The sequence below is a fragment of the Desmodus rotundus genome, chromosome 13 (assembly GCF_022682495.2).
Source record: "Desmodus rotundus isolate HL8 chromosome 13, HLdesRot8A.1, whole genome shotgun sequence".
NCBI classification, from domain to species: domain Eukaryota; kingdom Metazoa; phylum Chordata; class Mammalia; order Chiroptera; family Phyllostomidae; genus Desmodus; species Desmodus rotundus.
This window is the reverse complement of record NC_071399.1, coordinates 37,982,283-37,999,822: the sequence shown is the minus strand read 5'-3', so window position 1 is coordinate 37,999,822 and position 17,540 is coordinate 37,982,283. Positions and strand designations below refer to the sequence as shown.

At 37.7% G+C, this 17,540-nt stretch overlaps 1 pseudogene; it reads right to left on the bottom strand.

Annotated features, from left to right (window-relative positions):
* Nucleotides 1-10,008: 10,008 nt before the first annotated feature.
* LOC112321456 (AP-3 complex subunit sigma-1-like) lies at nt 10,009-12,478 on the bottom strand (annotated as a pseudogene).
* Between the last annotated feature and the right edge of the window lie 5,062 nt (nt 12,479-17,540).

The window sequence follows — 17,540 nt, the reverse complement described above, 5'->3', positions numbered from 1 at the left end:
GTGGAGTCTATGGGATTTTCTGTGTACACTATCATGTCATCTGCAAACAGTGACAGTTTCATTTCCTCCTTTCCAATTTGGATGCCTTTTATTGCTTTTTCTTGTCTGATTACTGTGGCTAGGACTTCCAATACTATGATGAATAGGAGTGGTGAGAGAGACCTTGTGAAGAGACATCCTTGTCTTGTTCCTGATCTTAATGGGAAAGCTCTATGTTTTTGTCCATTGAGTATGATGTTGGCTGTAGGGCTTTTATTATGTTGAGGAATACTCCCTCTATTGCCACTTTGTTCAGTGTTTTTATCATAAATAGTTGCTGTACCTTATCAAATGCTTTTTCCACATCTATTGATATGATCGTGTGGTTTTTGTCTTTGCTTTTGTTTATGTGGTGTATTAATTTATTGATTTGCGAATATTGTACCATCCTTGCATCCCTGGGATGAATCCCACTTGAGCATGATGTATAATCTTTTTTAATGCCTTTCTGGACACAGTTTGACAATATTTTTTTTGAGGATTTTAGCATCTATGTTCATCAGTGAAATTGGCCTGAAGTTTTCTTTCCTTGTTATGTCTTTATTTGGTTTTGGAATTAGGATAATGTTGGCTTCATAAAATGAGTTTCAGAGTTTTTCATATTCTTGAAGTTTTTGAAATAATGTGTGGAGGAAGGGGCTTAGCTCTCCCTTAAATGCTCTGTAGTATTCTCCTGTGAAACCTTCTGGTGCAGGGCTTTTGTGTGTCACAAACTTTTTGATTAGTGTTTCAATTTCATCAGGTTTTATTGGTTGTTCAAGCTTTTTGCTTCTCCTTCATTGAGTTTTGGAAGGGTATATTTTCTAGAGATTTGTCAATTTCATCTAGGTTTTCACATTTCTTGGCATATAGTTCTTTGTAGTAATGTCTTACAATGCTTTGTATTTTGGTGGTATCAGTTGTAGTCTCTCCTCTTTCATTTCTGATTGTGTTTATTTGGTCCTCTCTCTTTTTTTCTTGATGATGCTGCTTAAGAGCTTGTTGATTTTGTTTATCTTTTCTAAGTACATTTAAAAAGAATGTGTATTTTGCGTCTTTGGGATAAAAGGCTCTATATATATCAGTTAAGTCCAATTCATCTAGGGCATTGTTCAATCCCACAATATCTTTGCTGATATTTTGTTTGGAAGATCTGTCCATCTTTGACAGTAGGGTGTTAAAATCCCCTACTATAATTGTGTTGCTGTCAATATGTTTATTGAAGTCCTACAAGGTTTTCTTTATGTATTTGGGTGTTCCTATGTTGGGTGAATAATATTTCAAATATTTACATCCTCTTGGTGGATTCTTCATTTGAGTGTTATGAAGTGACCTTCTGGGTCCCTCTTTATGGCCCTTTTCTTGAAGTCTATTTTGTTTGATATGAGTATTGCTACCCCTGCTTTTTCTTCGTGTCTGTTTGCTTGGAAAATTTCTTTCCAGTCCTTCACTTTCAGTCTATATAGGGTTTTTGTCCTGAGGTGGGTCTCTGGTAGGCAGCATGTGTTTGGGTATTGCCTTCTTATCCATTTTTCTATTCCATGTCTTTTCACTAGAGCATTTAATCCATTTATATTTAAAGTTATTATTGATAGGTACTTATTAATTGTCATTTTTTTTGTACCTGTGTTCCTCTCTTTTTCTCTCTCTTTTTCCTTTCTTTCCTTAAAGTAGTCCATTTAGCATCTCTTGCAGAGCTGTTTTGGTGGAGGTGCATTCTTTTAGACTTCTTTTTGTCTGTGAAACTCCTTATTTGGCCTTCTATCTTGATTGAGAACCTTGCTGGTAAGGTAGTCTTGGCTGCAAGCCTCTGGTTGTCATTTCTTGGAATATTTCTTGCCATTGTCTTCTGGCTTGAAGCTTTTCCATTGAGAAGTGAGCTGCTAACCTTATAGGTGCTCCCTTGTATGTGACTTCCTGTTTCTCCCTTGCTGCCTTTAAGATTTTGTCTTTATCTTGGAATTTTGCCGTTTTTTAAAATATATTTATTGGTTATGCTATTACAGTTGTTCCATTTCCCCCCCTTCACTCCACTCCATCCTGCACACCCCTTTCCTCCCACATTCCCCCACTATACTCATGTTCATGCATCATACATATAAATTCTTTGGCTTCTACATTTCCTACACTATTTTTACCCTCCCCCTGTATATTTTCTACCTACAATTTATGCTACTTATTCTCTATGCCTTTCCCCCCTCTCTCCCCCTCACACTCCCCTGTTGATAACCCTCCATGTGAGCTCCATTTCTGTGGTTCTGTTCCTGTTCTATTTGTTTGCCTGTTTGCTTTTGTTTTTGTTTTAGGTATGGTTGTTAATAACTGTGAATTTTATGTCATGTTTACTGTTCATATTTTTGATCTTCTTTTTCTTAGGTAAATCCCTTTAACATTTCATATAATAAGGGTTTGGTGATGATGAACTCCTTTTACTTGACCTTATCTGAGGAGCACTTTTTCTGTTTTTCCATTCTAAATGATAGCTTTGCTGGATAGAGCAATCTTGGATGTAGGTCCTTGCCTTTTATGACTTGGAATACTTCTTTCCAGCCCCTTCTTGCCTGTAAGGTCTCTTTGGAGAAATCAGCTGACAGTCTCATGGGAACTCCTTTGTAGGTAACAGTCTTCTTTTGTCTTGCTGCTTCTAAGATTCTCTCCTTCTCTTTAATCTTGGGTAACTGGATTATGATGTGCCTTGGTGTGTTCCTCCTTGGGTCCAGCTTCTTTGGGACTCTCTGAGCTTCCTGGGCTTCCTGGAAGTCTATTTCCTTTGCCAGATGAGGGAAGTTCTCCTTCATTATTTGTTCAAATAAGTTTTCAATTTTTTGTTCTTCCTCTTCTCCTTCTGGCACACCTATAATTCGGATGTTGGAACGTTTCAAGATGTCCTGGAGGTTCCTAAGCTTCTCCTCATTTTTTTGAATTCTTGTTTCTTCATTATTTTATGGTTGTATGTTTCTTTCTTCATCCTGGTCCACACCATTGATTTGAGTCCCAGTTTCCTTTGCCTCACTATTGGTTCCGTGTACATTTTCCTTTGTTTCTCTTAGCATAGGCTTCATTTTTTCATATAGTTTTTGAACAAATTCAACCAATTCTGTGGGCATCTTAATTATCAGTGTTTTGAACTGTGCATCTGATAGGTTTGCTATCTCTTCCTCACTTAGTTTTATTTTTTCTGTAGCTTTGAAGTGTTCTTTCATTTGTGCCATTTTTTTTATCTTGGTGTGCCTGTTTCGTAAAGGTGCTATGCCTTAGGTGTTAACCTGTGGGTGGTAATGCTGCTCGCTGTGCTGTGAAGCTGTACGTGGGGGGAGGGGCTGAGAAGGTGCATTGGTGCTTGCTCTACTCTGCCGAATTTCAGTCACTCCCTCCATTACCCACAATCAAATTCGTCCCCTCTGGTGCTGATTCCCAATTGGGTGGGCTTGTACACACTCTAGGCTCCTGTGGGTCTCTCCAACGAACTCTCCTTTAAGGCTGGGAGTGTCTCCTGGTGCCGCCTCATCCCCCATGGGTGTTTTCAATCAGAGGTTTGAGGTTTTATTTCCCCGTGCTGGAGCCCTGGGTTGTGTAGTCTGGTTTGATCCTCCGCCATTCCTCCTGGTATATCTATGCATGAATGTGGGGCTGCAGAGTCCGCCAGCTTCTACTTTGTGGGGTCTGCTAGCTGCTGTCTGTCCTGCCCCATTCCACAATCCACCATCTCGCTGGGTCCACCAGCCACCACCTTGCTGCGAGTCCTCTCCAGCCCAGCTGCCCATCTTCGCCTCCCCTACTGGTCTGGATGATTGTTTCTTCTTTATCTCCTTGGTTGTCAGACTTCTGTGCAGTTCGATTTTCTGTCATTTCTGGTTGTTTTTTGTTTTTAAATTGTATTTGTTCTTCTTTTGGTTTTGCAAGGTGGCACAGTTTGTGTACCTACGCCTCCATCTTGGCTTGAAGCCTGGAATTTCACCATTTTAATGATGATGTGTGTTCAAGTGTCCCTCTTTTGGTTCCTCTTTATTGGGACTCTCTGTGTTTCCTGGATTTGTGTGACTTTTTCTCTCATAAAATTAGGAAATTTTCCCATCATGACTTTTTCAAACAGGTTTTCTATTCCTTGTTCTTCCTGTTCTCCTCCTGGTATTCCTATTACATGGGTATCATTACGTTTCATGTTGTTCTACTTTTCCCTTAACCCCTTTTCATTCTTTCTGAGCCTCTTTCCATTTTCTTACTTATTCTGGGTGTTTTTTTCTACCTTGTTCTCTAGTTCACTGATATGATCCTCTCATTTATCAAACGTGCTTTTGATTCCTTCTACTGTGTTCTTCAGTTCAGAAATTGTATTGTTCCTTTCCTCTTGGCCCTTGTTGATAGTTTCTATTTCCTTTTTCATGTTGATATAGTTTGCAATGAGTTCATTGTAGTTTCCCTGTAGTTTTTGGTAATTCTGTGTGAGGTCATTAGGCTTCCTTATAACCAATTCTTTGAACTGAATATCTGATAGTTCACTTGCCTCTTTTTCATTTAGCATTTTTTCTGATACTTCCTTCTTTCCTTTCACTTGGGGATTGATTCTGTGTCTTCCCATTGTTTGTGAGACTGTTCCTGTTAGCCTCTGCTTCTTAAGTTGCTCTGTTTTGACTCCCTGGGTTTATGGTGTAAACTTTTGTGATAGAATACCTGAGAGATTTAATGGTACAGTCTCCTTGATATCCTGAGCTTACTGATTTTGGACTGTGGCTTATGTTGGCTGTGTGTATGTCTTTGGTTTTTGGTTGTTGTTGGGTTTTTCCATGGTGGGTCCTTCCCAGCAGCTGGTTACATGAGGGTCAGTCTGTCCCCCACCTCTTGTTTTCAGTTGTGCAGGCATGGGCAGGTTGTGTTGGAGCTGGTTCTTCTGTACAAGGTTTTGAGGCTTTTCTGTTGCTCTTGTTCAGTGGTTTGTTCTCAGTAATTTCTCCACTATTTAGTTGTATTTCCATATAGGTTCTTGGTTGAGTTAGTGTGACTTCCACTCCCTCCTTTATCTCTTCTGTTCTTAGCTGTTGGTGGTTTCTTTGTTGGTGGGTTTTCTCTTCCAGGGGGTATCCTGGTGTTCCAGCTTCTACCTACTGTTTTTTATGATAGGTTGTAGGGGGAAGGCAAAATGGTTTAAGTGAGCAGGGCTGTATTGTATGATATTTAAGTACAAGCCCTTAGAAAAGAGATAGGTGATCCTTCAGATATGTATATTGGTAACCGTGATACTTCATCCACCTAGCCACTTATTAGAAAGGGTGGAAAGAAGATAAGACTCTTGTTGTTGGGGGGAAGGATTGTGAGTTGAACCTAGAAAGCTGTGAGCTTGTGGTACGTCAGAATATGAAGTAAAGTGAGAGTAAGTGGTACAAAATATGTGTAATGTGTGAGAGAATAGAGTTAACCACACCAGTAATAAAGTTCAGGAAACAGTAAAGTGGGCTGAGATCTGGGAGGGGTTCTGTGTAGTATTTACAAATGTATGGAACAGCTACTATTTATTTACAATGGGAATGGAGCAACAATCATATGACAGAATCTATGTGATCTGGATAACTAGAATAGGGAGTAGAGGTCCTTGAGTAGTGTGCTAATTGAACACAAGTGAAGTGAAAGACAGTTAATTAACAATACACTATGAAGGAGAGAACAAAGGGAAACAAGTCAAACAATACAAATTAACCAGTCAAGGGAAGAAGACTAAACAGAAAGAAGAGATACAAAAATACTAATAAAATGAGTGATTTAAGGCTAATTAAAAAATAATAATACAATTATATGATAACTTGCAAGTTCTCTGGAGTTGCAAGGTGAAATTTGTTTCACTGTCTCAGCTGCTGGGATTCCCCCTCTTTGGGTCCAACTCTGGTCTTTTCACAGGTCCAGGTTTTATTGTTTCACTTGTGGGGAGTAAAAAAAAAAGATCAAAGGAAGAAGAGATATAAAAGGGGAGAAAGAAGGAGTATAACAAGAAAGAAGGAGAGGAAGAAGGTATTAAAAGAAAGGAAAAATAATACAAAAATAAAGAATTACTTAAAAAAAAAAAGAAAGAAAAAATGAAGCCCCCTGGCTTCAAACTGGCCAAGCTAGTTTTGCTGGTCTTTTTGGCTGCAGCCAACTCAGAGGGCCTATCTATCCCAGTTCTTCTGCATTCCTGATCAACACTGCTGCAGCCTCTAGCCCAGCTCTCTAGGAGCCCCTGTACCCACAAGTTCAGGCACTCACCCTCCACTGGGTTATGTGTGCACCTGGCGGAGGAGGAGGGGCTTCCATGGTGTGCACTCTCCCTGGTTCCTGTGGTCTCAGGCCACCCCTCTGAGGTGCGCACTCTCCCCCAGTGCTTCTGATATGGGCTGGATGCCCCCCCAAACCCTTGATGGAGCACTGGGCAGCCAGGTAGAGAGGAGACTAGAGCTGCTGCTGCAGGAGAATTCCCCAAACTGACCCTGAGTGTCTTTTTCTTTTTGAGAAAATCCTCCTGCTCAATCCTGCCACTCCATACAAGGAAAGGCCTGTCCTCTCATACAGCCCAACTGTCCAGCTAGACTGGGTACTGTCCAGGTCAGGGCCCCACAAGGCCCAACTCTCATCTCTCCCCAGCTGGCATCCACAGTGTCCGTGTGTTTATCTCTTTGTCCTTATTCTCCTCCCTGACACTTCAAGCAACCAGCTCTCTCTCTGTGCTGCTCAAGCCTTGTTTGGCAGGGGAGGGAGCCATTAACTTGGTTCTCTCCCTAGAGTTCTTCAGCCCTAGTGAGCATGGGCCTGGGGCTGCAGTTGCCCTGGTCCCCATGCTGGTTGGTCCCAGAGACCTTTTTGTCTTGAAGCAATCCCCTTACCATCTTTTTTTCCAGTGTCCTCTATACTTTTTGGTTTCCTATCTTCATAAACACTGGGGTACTGTTAGCTGTTCGCTTTGTTCCTGAATAGATTGACTAGGTGTTTCACCCATGTGCAGGGGGAAGGGGACTCTGCTCCCACCTATCTCACTGCCATTCTGAGAATTCCAGCTATATTCTTTTTGTTCATAGTTGCTTTGGCTATTTGGGATTTTTTGTTTTTCCACATGAATTTTAATATTGTTTTTTCAATTTTTTTTGAAAATTGCTATTTGAATTTTACTTTTTTATTTTAATTTTTTAAATATTTTATTGTTTATACTGTTACAGTTGTCCCAGTTTTCCCCCTTTTTCTCATTTCCACCCAGCCTCCCCCTACTCCCTCAGGCCCTCCTCACACATTGTCCATGTCCATGAGTCATGCATATATGCTCTTTGGCTAATCCATTCAAGAATAACTATCTTGAAAGAACAACTCAACAAAAGAATATTATGCCTATGGGGGAGTCAGAAAATTAGAATTTGTTTCTTTTCTGTGTTAGAGTGTTTTTATTGGAAAACAATTAAAAAAAATTTTCCCCCCACATATTCTTATTGTTGTTCAGGTACAGTTGTCTCCATTTTTCCCCCACCACTCCCTCTTGCCCCCCACTTCCCACCCTTGATCCTACCCTCACTTGCTTTTGTCCATGTGTCCTTTATACATGTTCCTGACAACCCTTTGCCTGTTTACCCCCATTATCCCCTCCCCCTCCCCTCCGGTTACTGTTAGTTTGTCCTTAATTTCAATGTCTCTGTTATATTTTGCTTACTTGCTTGTTTTATTGATTAGGTCCCACTTATGGGTGAGTTCATGTGGTATTTGTCTTTCACTGCCTGGCTTATTTCACTTAGCATAATGCTCTCCTCTTCCATCCATGCTGTTGCAAAGAGCAGGAGCTCCTTCTTTCTGCTGCAGAGTATTATACTGAATCTATAGATAAATTTGAGTAGTATGACATTTTAACAACATTACTTCCTTGAAACCATGACCATGAAATATCTTTTTATTTATTTGTGTCTTCTTCAATTTCTTCAGTGGTCTATAGTTTTCAGTGTGTAGATCTTTTATTTCCTTGGTTAAATTTATTCCTAAGTGTTTTATTCTTTTTGGTGCTATTAAAAAATGAAATTATTTTCTTAATTTCCTTTTTAGATAATTCATTGTTAGGGTGTAGAAATGTGACTGACTTTTTAAAATATGTTAACTTTGTGTCTTGCTACTTTACCAAATTTGTTTATTAGTTCTAGCAGGTTTTATTTTTTGGTGGAATCTTTAGCATGTGTATATATACACACACACATATATGTATATATGTATATATATTTATTGATTTGCATAGGTTGAACCAGCCTTATATCTTTTTAATGTGCTGTTGAATTTGGTTTGCTAGTATTTTGTTAAGGATTTCTCCTCTGCTTTTGTAACGGTAAATAAATCAAACAGAAATCAGCTTGAGGCCTTTTCTACCTTACATGGCAGGTGTAGAACTGGAATTCTTTCTGCAGTTTGGAAGTGTCTCCTATGCTGGCTGATTGCTGAAAAAGTGGTTTAGGGACTTAAGAAGTATAGAAACTGGTGGCTAAGGTTTACTTACTTGGAGGAGAAATAGCCTCTAATTTTCTAATGTGAATGTTTACCTTTGATTGAAGGGCAAATTATGGACTAGGGAAGGCCAGTATTTTAGTCCCTCTGGGCCTAAATTGGCCTGGTAGATGATGATTTGATGCGATGTTGATTGGATCCTAGAACAGCTTCCCTAGGAAGCACTTTATTATATCTCTGGTGTTTTAAGTCACAACTCTTAGAAGTACTTTTGAGGGAGCCATGTTGTGAAGCCCTATTCTCAACTGGATATTTATTTCTGGGGCAAAGCTAGAGCTAAATCAACTTTCAGAGATTGGAAGAATACATATAATATTGGGAGAACTTTGGGGAAATGTTCAACAACTAGTAAATTTTATGTTGACATATGCAACATTTACATATATTTTTATCTTGAAAAGTATCATGGGATTGTATAAAAAATTATGAAAGGCTTTCAAATGTAGTGGGTGTCTTGATCTGCTTATCCATCTGTGTTATCTCTGCCTGTGTTTGCCTTTGACTCTGGATTCTCACTTCTGTTCCATTAAACTATCTATATATCTTCCACCCAGATATATTTTTATTATAGTCTTTAGTCAGAACTGGGTTATTACAATTAGTAACTGTTTCTAAAATTTCATCTTGAATAGGCACTAACATCTTTTGTATTTTTTTTCCTACTTGATATAAAAAAAAAAGCCGTTTAGAACTTTCCTCACTTTCTCATGCACTCACATTCTCTAACATTTTCTCAACTTCCTGTTAAATACATGTATATGTATATTATAAAATGAGAAAGACAGAGATTTTTCCATTGAAAAGCATTCTGATTTGGGTTGAGCTGAATAATTAGGGATTGATCTGGCAGTTTGGGGACTGCCTTGACCAGCTGAAATAGCTGATACCCTGTTGGAACATTTTAGCTGGTTGAGGATTCAGATGAAAAACCTTTAGAGTATTTTTAAATATATATTTTTTAATTGTTCATACACTTTTTAAATTTTTATTTTTTATTTTATTTATTTATTTATTTACTTACTTATTTTGCTTTAGAAGTCCATTTACTTTGGAGTTCATTTAAACTAAAAGGTAAAACAATTCATAATCAGTTCTTTTAAATAACAATTATGATAAGTGACAGAAAGAATTAAAGAATACTATACTTTTGATCCATATGCAACACCAGCACTTTGGGTTGTACATAATTTAAATAAATATTTCAAATGCTTTGTGAAATACTGTTGTAACCAATGTATACAGCCATGCCTTAGGAAGGTGTAGGAATGCAGTTTAGAAAAAAAAGAAAAAAATTACACTGGAATTATTCAATTTCATCAAAATCACTGAGCAAGGAAAATGACATTGACTCCCTACACTGATTTTACACAACTTCTCTACAGTACCTTGACTTAAATCCAAGAGCAAATGTTAAGACCTTGTTCCTGGGCTTTCTGCAAACAACTGCATGGTAAATCTAGATGACTTTTCTGCCTGTTTTAACCTGTGAGTGGCCTTTTAATTTTTTTTTTTTAATTTAAGAGAGGCCAGTTTGGCAGTGATGTCACCAATGTTAATATTTCTTGGGATCTCAGGAAGAGTCATACTCTGTACAGCTGATACAGCAGTGGCTGGAGCTCCTGCTAAGCCTCAGAATTCTCCAGTTTATTTTGTGCATCAGTTTGTGTAACAATCTCATTTTGTTGATCTCCAGTACCATTCTCCCCATCACCATTTTGGAAAGAATATTATGTCCTTGTCTATATAGAAAATAAAATCCAGTTCAGACAATTTCTAAACACTTGTTCAATATTGCCACAAATACTTGAATTATTTCTAAAATGACAAGGTTACTTTCTAAAGAATCCATACAAAAAACAAAAGACAGCATTGCATAATGTCTATAAATCAGTTTGTTGTCAGGTCCTCCAATTAATAATCCTCTTTCTAGGAAATTACAAACATTTTCACCTCTCAGATACCAAATGGAATGTCATCATGATGATTTGCTCTAGTGTATCCTCACTATACAGGTAGAACTTGGAGAGCCATGGTTTCCCATGGTTACTGAAGATGAGGATCTCCTTGATGAGGCTCCATGACTGAGCTGTGTGGACCAGGTGGGCACTGAAGGCCAGGGCAGGAACAGGCAACTGAGCCAGGCCTCAGGGTCTCACCAGTGATCCTTCCCCACCTGCCCTTCTCACACATGCCAGTTCAAACACTTTTAATTGTGTCTATATTTTTGTTTAAGCTTTGAATAATTCTCTTAATATAAATTCTAAGAACTTGAAATACCAAATCTAGGGATGATTAATATGTCAGTATGAAAATAAGTATTTATTTTTCTGATTCAAATGAGCCAGTATATACAGTGTATTATAAGAGTAAAAATATAGCTATGGATATTAAAAAGTAAAGTATAATGCAATTGACATTGTACATATCAATTACAGTACACACAAAATCAATGAAGTTGATATAATAAACATTTTAGTCTTTTCATACCTATTTTCAAATGGTTTTACATCAAGGTACATTCTTATATGTGGAATGAATTTTAGTTGATAACAGTAAGGCTTGCAGTTATCTCACCCACTTTTTGTAACTGTCTGCATGAAAGCATGAATATTCATTGCATAGACACTGTATTTAGAGTACAACTCAGAATGTTGGAGATTCAGCTATGGATACAGCCCAGATCATCGACTTATGAAAATCTTAGAAGGAGAGAATGATAACTATAAAATATATGTATAATAGTGATAAGGGCTGTGATTATATCTAAAGCAGAGTTAAGGCATAGAGAGTGAGAGAGTAAAGATTACTGGCGAATATTTTAGAGAAGATTGCCGGAAAAGGCCTTTTTAAGGAACATTTGAGTGGAGACAGATGAAGTGAGGAATAAATTGGGTGAACATCTCAGAGAAGAACACTGTAGTTAGACTACAGTAAGAAAATAGTTGGATATGAGGTTACACGGATTGGTAGTGGGTGTATCATGCATGTTGTTTTAGGTTACGGACAAGAATTTGGATTTTATTGTGGAGTAATAGAAAGCTACAGAGGATTTGGTGAGCTAAAAAGTGACATAATCTTTTCTTAAAAATTTTTATTGTTATTCAATTACAGTTGTATGCCTTTTCTCCCCATCCCTCCACCCCACCCCAGCCAAACCCATCTCCATCTTCCCTCTCTACCCTCCCCCTTGATTTTGTCCATGTGTCCTTTATAGTAAGTAGTTCCTGTAATCCCCTCTCCTCACTGTCCCCTCCCCACTCCCCCCTGGCTTCTGTTAGATTGTTCTTAACTTCAATGTCTCTGGTTATATTTTGTTTGCTTTTTTCTTCTGTTGATTATGTTCCAGTTAAAGGTGAGATCATATGGTATTTATCCCTCACTGCCTAGCTTCTTTCACTTAGCATAATGCTCTCCAGTTCCATCCATGCTGTTGCAAAGGGTACATGCTCCTTCTTTCTCTCTGCTGTGTAGAATTGCATTGTGTAAATATACCATAGTTTTTGGATCCACTCATTTGCTGATGGGCACTTAGGTTGCTTCCAGTACTTTGCTATTGTAAATTGTGCTGCTATGAACATTGGAGTGCATAGGTTCTTTTGGACTGGTGTTTCAGTGTTCTTAGGGTATAATCCCAGCAGCAGAATGCTGGGTCAAAGGGTAGTTCCATTTTTATTTTTATGAGGAAATTTCATACTGTTTTCCACAGTGGCTGCACCAGTCTGCATTCCCACCAACAGTGCACTAGGGTTCCCTTTTCTCTGCATCCTCTCCAACATTTGTTTGTTGATTTGTTTATGTTGGCCACTCTGACTGGTGTGAGATGGTACCTCATTGTGGTTTTAATTTGCATCTCTCTGATGGCTAGTGACACTTCTCCAAGGAAGACATACAGAGGGCCCAGAGACATTTGAAGAGTGACATAATCTTACCTGAGCTTTAAATAATTGCTCTCAGCACTGTGCATCATTTCGACTGAAGGTGAACAAAAGTGGGGACAGGAAGTCTAGTTAAAAGGCTGACAGGAGTTGGTATCTTGATCCACGATAATAGAAGTGAAAAGAAAAAGTCTTAAAGGGGAGCCAATGGGATTCACTGTGGGTTTGGATGTAAGGTGTGAGATTAAGATAGTAGGTTTTGGCCTGAGCAACTGTGGGATGATGGCACTATTTCCTGAGATATGAAAAATGGAGGAGGAGCATACTTGCAAATAAAGATAAAGAGGTAAGGAACTCTGTTTTGAATGTGCAAAGTCTGAGATCCTGGTCATCTCCTGATGAATTAATAATGTGCTCAGGGGGACTCGATGTTTTGTATATACAGCTTTTGGAGTATTACTCAATGTTGGTATTTCATTCTCAATAAACTTTTACCCAAAGTGTAGTTTATCCTAGTATAGAAGTTAGTACACTTTTTATATTGTCAAATTACAGACTCATTTGTTATTGGACATTTCACTTTAATAGTATGCTAGTTGATTATTTAAAAAACTACAAGTCTGATTTTCTTGGGTCAGAGCTTTTTATGAGGAATATGTAGACTTGAGACATGTTGATTCTATCTTAATTCACTATGACCCACTTCATTCATTTGGCAAACAATAAGCTGGAATCAATGATAGATATATGTGGCTTTTATTGGTTTTTCTTCAAGCTTTGACTTTGTAGGTTTTGGCGTTGGGCTAAACTGCATGAACTGCATGAATATAAACCCATAGCTATTTCAAGCAGGCTAAGGAATCCTGCCAGATGGAGATATAAAATGTTTTTAATGTGTGTTTTAAAAAACGATGCTTTCTGGTGTCTTTAAAATTAGTTTCTTAAAGAGCACATACTACTCTTTGAGTGGGTTGCTTAACATTTTCCTCCTTTAAAAGACAGACAACCTTTCACGGCGTTAGGCTTTATTATCTTGAAATGAGAGTGTCCAGAAAAAGATAAATAATGACCCTAAGGCCACAGATCCATATTTTACAACCAAAGTTACTATTCTAAATACTTGTTTTCCAACTTTTAATTGGCTCACAAAAAGTAATCCAACAAGAGTCTCATACACTGGACTGTTCACTTTATAGCTTATTTAGGAGGGTGCTTCTCATTGTTCTAAGGAAGGTGTTGTATGGCTACCTTGTTGACATTTTTCTTTGGGCATGGTGAATTATATTTACATCCACTTTTAAAGTTTTGTAGGCTGAATTTTGTGAGCACAAGAGAAAAGTAGAACTTCCGGTTCTGGTACGCTCATTATTTTTATGATTTATAATAATACTTTTAGGGAGACTGCCTGAAGATAAGCTTTCTCATCTTCCCAGGAAGAAGTAGTGGTTTTCCCATCAAGCATGAATCCTGGCTAGGTTCCACAGTTTTCAGAAGAGCTGTCAGTTTTACCCCTGGCATGATTGGTTTGTGCCTAATGCTCAACACAGACTGACTACCTTAATACAGGTGTTAGACAGTATTTTTTAGAAATTCCATAGGGAAGATATTTGAAGACTGTGCAGTCCATCTGTTCCTTCTGATAGTCTAAAATCTACCAGGTTAAGTCACATTACAAGAGAGCTGGACTCCCAGACCTCCTAGTACTGGCCATCAGCAGAATTGCTTTACTATAATTTTGGCATGATAATTTTAGCCTATAATGATGGTCAAAATAAAAGAGAGCCATTTGAAACTTACAACATATCAACTGTAAGAATGTAGTTGAATATCTTGTTTAATATAGCATAAAAGCTTTTTCATGTCCCCTATGACCTTTCCACCTCCCCACTGCCAAAATTTTTTCCTAATTTCTCATGAGATGGCACAGATTCCAGGCTACCATCTGCCCTCTTCCAAATATCTCCAGTCCTCTAATTCTATTAACTTAAAAATTACTTTCCTTAGAGATTCTCTTTTCCATTACTTAATGCTCTAGATTTTTCCTCTCATTTTGTTCCTGTACAATTTGTTTCTTTTCCTCACTTATAAGACTTATATAAGAAAGATTATATTTTCTCACTTATCATTAAAAATGTCTTGACTAAATTGGTAAATTAAACTGTTTTTTGTTTTAATTTTCACTTTGTTGATTAATTACTGAGATAATTTTTCTCTCAAATATTTACAAGCCATTGCATGTCCTCATTTGTGACTATGATGTCTGTGGACCATTTATCTATAGGGATCTAAGTGTCTTATCATATTACATAACCTCATCATATATCACAGAGCTTATCCTAGGTGAAACATAATTCTATATATATTTTTTACTTTGTTGTTTATCATCTGATAAGATTGTTTTTAGATAAATAGAAAGTTTGTATTTTTATGCACCAAATTAATCTGTCTTTTCCTTTGTGATTTCTTCCATTGATTTTATATTGTCTTTTCATGCATATTAAAAAGAAACTTACTCCTCAAGGGTTAAGACATGGTGCTATATAATTTTTATTATGTTTGTTCCATAGACAGGCCTAGTATACTTAAGGCACAAAATGCACAATAAATATTTGTCAATATATTGATAAATTACTTGGTGAATCTATGTAGTTTACATTTCCTGCAATGTTAGATTGTAAATTTTTAACAGAAACATATAATATTCATACACATCATGTTTTCCTTTTGGACATTTAGAGAGAAATTAAAGAAAGTCATGCTTTTGGGAAACATTTGTAGAAAACTATCACCTTGTCAATATTTTTGGTTGAATAGAGGGAGAACTTTTTATTATATCTTTCCATTTTCCTGGTTTACCAAAAATCACATCTCACCTGTGCTGAGGTTCTTGAGTTCAGCTTTATGACAGAAGTACCTGCCCAGAATATAGGAAAAGGTTAAGTTGTAACATGATTTAATACCTACTGAATAGATTTCTATCAATTTTTATGCATAACTGTGATATTATCGAACCAGCTAGTGCTACATTTGGGATCCCAGAAGACTAAATTCCAGAGAAGAGAGAAATCCCAAAGCTAGAAAAAAGAATCAAGTCTTAACAGAATTATGATTTGCTGGGTGGTGCTAGGCCAGGAAGAAACTCATCACCAAGAATCCAGAAGTAGAGTAGACAAGTATTTTGCAATGAAAAACAATCATATCATTGTTCCTTTTCCTCACTTCAGTGTACTAATTAAATATGAAGAATGGTTGTTTCACAGAAATCAGGGTCACTATTTCTTGTCACATCTTAATAATGATAGTAGATAGAGTAAGCCAACATACATATTTTGATAAATATGTATAGATGGCAAAATCAATACATCATTTCTCTTACTACTGATTAGTTGATCATAATAACCTCTAAGTTTCAGAAATGACACTACTATAAAACTAAGAGAAGTTTTTAAATCTTGCTCTTGGTTTCTCCATAGATGTATGATCCTGTATCTCCTACCAGTTCCTCATTCTAGGTCAATGCTACAATGAGATAGGACATCTTCTCTGGCTTAGTTTGTTGTCCCCAATAATGTTAACTCCTATAATTACTTTATATCATGAATTCGGTCCTTACCTTTTTCCTAGCTTTTTAAATAACTTTGTGCTTCCAAAGGCCACCCTAACAGGGATCAGGACTTTAGTTTTCCCTTGCAGTCTTGAGGCCTTTCTGTGTACTCCCAGTTCATACCTTACCTCTTGTTTGAGTCTCAGTGTCCATAGTGACAGGTAAGGGAGGCAGAGTTTTCTCAATGCCTTATGGTTGTCCTGGGTCCTCAGAGACAGTGCCATCAGGCAGCCTCTGCTCCTCTGCTGTCTTGTAACTTTGACTCTCATTCCTAATTGGGGGCTGGATGCAAATTGTTCAAGGGCAAAGGAGACATTCTGGATTTTTTTTGATATATTTATTGATTATGCTATTACAGTTGTCCCATTTCTGCCCCTTCACTCAACTCCATCCTGCTCACCCCATCCCTCCCACATTCCCCCCCTATAGTTCATGTTCATGGGTCATATTTATAAGTTCTTTGGCTTCTACATTTTCTACACTATTCTTACCCTCCCCCTGTCTATTTTCCACCTATCATTTATGCTATTTATTCTCTGTACCTTTCCCCCCTCTCTCCCCCTCCCACTCCCCTATTGATAACCCTCCATGTGATCTCCATTTCTGTGGTTCTGTTTCTGTTCTAGTTGTTTGCTTAGTTTGCTTTTGTTTTGGTTTTAGGTGTGGTTGTTTATAACTGTGAGTTTGCTGTCATTTTTACTGTTCATATTTTTTATCTTTTTTTTCTTAGATAAGTCCCTTTAACATTTCATATAATAAGGGCTTGGTGATGATGAACTCCTTTAACTTGACCTTATCTGAGAAGCACTTTATTTGCCCTTCCATGCTAAATGATAGCTTTGCAGGATACAGTAATCTTGGATGTGGGCCCTTGCCTTTCATGACTTGGAATACTTCTTTCCAGCCCCTTCTTGCCTGTAAGGTCTCTTTTGAGACATCAGCTGACAGTCTTATGGGAACCCCTTTGTAGGTAACAGTGTCCTTTTCTCTTGCTGCTTCTAAGATTCTATCCTTCTCTTTAATCTTGGGTAATATAATGATGATGTGCCTTGGTGTGTTTCTCCTTGGGTCCAGCTTCTTTGGGACTCTCTGAGCTTCCTGGACTTCCCGGAAGTCTATTTCCTTTGCCAGATGAGGGAAGTTCTCCTTCATTATTTGTTCAAATAAGTTTTCAATTTTTTGTTTTTCCTCTTCTCCTTCTGGCACCCCTATAATTCAGATGTTGGAACGTTTCAAGATGTCCTGGAGGTTCCTAAGCTTCTTCTTATTTTTCCGAATTCTTGTTTTTTCATTCTTTTCTGGTTGGATGTTTCTTTCTTCCTTCTGGCCCAAACCATTGATTTGAGTCCAGATTTCCTTTCCTTCACTGTTGGTTCCCTGTACATTTTCCTTTGTTTCTCTTGGCATAGCCTTCATTTTTTCATCTACTTTTTGAAGAAATTCAACCAATTCTGTGAGCATCTTAATACCCAGTGTTTTGAACTGTGCATCCAATAGGTTGGCTATCTCTTCCTCACTTAGTTGTATTTTTCCCGGAGCTTTGAAGTGTT